Source organism: Dermacentor variabilis, chromosome 9, assembly GCF_050947875.1.
Source record: "Dermacentor variabilis isolate Ectoservices chromosome 9, ASM5094787v1, whole genome shotgun sequence".
NCBI lineage: Eukaryota > Metazoa > Arthropoda > Arachnida > Ixodida > Ixodidae > Dermacentor > Dermacentor variabilis.
This window is the reverse complement of record NC_134576.1, coordinates 54,453,380-54,455,243: the sequence shown is the minus strand read 5'-3', so window position 1 is coordinate 54,455,243 and position 1,864 is coordinate 54,453,380. Positions and strand designations below refer to the sequence as shown.

General features: G+C 47.9%; 1 non-coding gene across 1 annotated transcript; it reads right to left on the bottom strand.

The window, feature by feature from the left end:
• Positions 1-1,573: 1,573 nt before the first annotated feature.
• TRNAN-GUU (transfer RNA asparagine (anticodon GUU)) lies at positions 1,574-1,647 on the bottom strand. The gene has a single exon. It is a non-coding gene; the product is annotated as a tRNA-Asn (tRNA).
• Positions 1,648-1,864: the final 217 nt, after the last annotated feature.

The following is a 1,864-nucleotide window of genomic DNA, read 5'->3' as shown; positions in this document are numbered from 1 at the left end:
CTTCTATGATGCCAGGGTTACCGCAGAGTATAAGGTCTATTTCATTTCTAGTCTCGTCATTGGGGCTCCTCCACGTCCACTTTCGGTCATCCCGCTTGCGGAAGAAGTTATTCATTATACGCCTCTTATTCTGTTCTGCAAAGTCTACTAATAACTGTCCCCTGCTATTTCTAGTGCCTATACCATATTCTCCCACTGCCTTGTCTCCAGCCTGCTTCTTGCCTACCTTGGCATTGAAGTCGCCCATCAGTATAGTGTATTTTGTTTTGACTTTACCCATCGCCGATTCCACGTCTTCATAGAAGCTTTAACTTCCTGGTCATCATGACTGGATGTAGGGGCGTACACCTGTACGACCTTCAATTTGTACCTCTTATTAAGGTTCACAACAAGACCTGCCACCCTCTCGTTAATGCTATAGAATTCCTGTACGTTACCAGCTATATTCTTATTAATCGGGAATCCGATTCCTAGTTCTCGCCTGCCCACTAAGCCCCGGTAGCATAGGACGTGCCGGCTTTTTAGTACTGTATATGCTTCATTTGGCTTTACTGAGCCTTATTATATCCCATTTACTGCCCTCTAATTCCTTCAATAGCACTGCTAGACTCGCCTCACTAGATAACGTCCTAGCGTTAAACGTTGCCAGGTTCAGATTCCAATGGCGGCCTGTCCGGTATGTGACCGGTATGACACGTGACCTCCCCGGTCACGTGTCAGCTAGGGCCTAAATCAAATCTTTACTTTTTTTTCATATTAGAATCGGTATTTCCTGCCGCTATGACTAGAAATACAGGGGAGGCAGGGGAAAGGATGAGTGTGAGTCGGGTCCTTGCATTGTTCGTGCCACGGTGAATGAATGAACCAGTTTACTGGTGGCAACGCGGTGGTCCTGTCTAGCTGGTAATTTTTCTCCCAATTATACTGCAAACATTGGCCGCAGAATTATGCAGCGTCCTCATAATGAAAAAGACACTTTCACTCCATTTGCACTCGAATATCAAAGGCGCTGCGGGTATTGCTGAAATAATACCCGCCGTGTTGCTCAGTGGCTATGGTGTTGGGCTGCTGAGCACGAGGTCGCGGGATCGAATCCCGGCCACGGCGGCCGCATTTCGATGGGGGCGAAATGCGAAAACACCCGTGTGCTTAGATTTAGGTTCACGTTAAAGAACCCTAGGTGGTCAAAATTTCCGGAGTCCTCCACTACGGCGTGCCTCATAATCAGGAAGTGGTTTTGGCACGTAAAACCCCAAATATTATTATTATTGGTGAAATAAATCGATAAAACCGGCTGAGTCACGTCGACGCATAGTTGCACGCTCGCTAGAGGTTGCTCTGCAAAAATTTCTCCATGCATTGGTTATACAACTACAGCGAAACAGACACCAGCCCTCATACGCTATAGCTTTAAGCGTCTACAGAATTAGTGAACAATACACACACATGAAGAAAACAATCATATGCGCCGGCGGAGCTCAGTAAGGCGCTAGATGGCGGCAACACCAATAATAGCGGCGCCATTGCAATAAAGAAAGAAAAAAGGACATCCGGGAAGACAAAAACCAACAGCCGCCCCCGGGAGGGCTCGAACCTCCAACCTTTCGGTTAACAGCCGAACGCGCTAGCCGATTGCGCCACGGAGGCAAGACGCCGAACGGACGCGTAAAAAAAGTGGGGTTACATCAGCGCTGGAGTGTTTCACAAAGACCGATCCTATTTGACAGTTATTGCTTATTAAACACTGGCCCGGACCCGCACCGAGACCTAAAGTGCCGCACGCTGGCCCGCCCGTTCACGGCCTAGTGATTTCAGACCGGACCTCTATACTAGACTATAATATAATACTATAATACACTGCCAC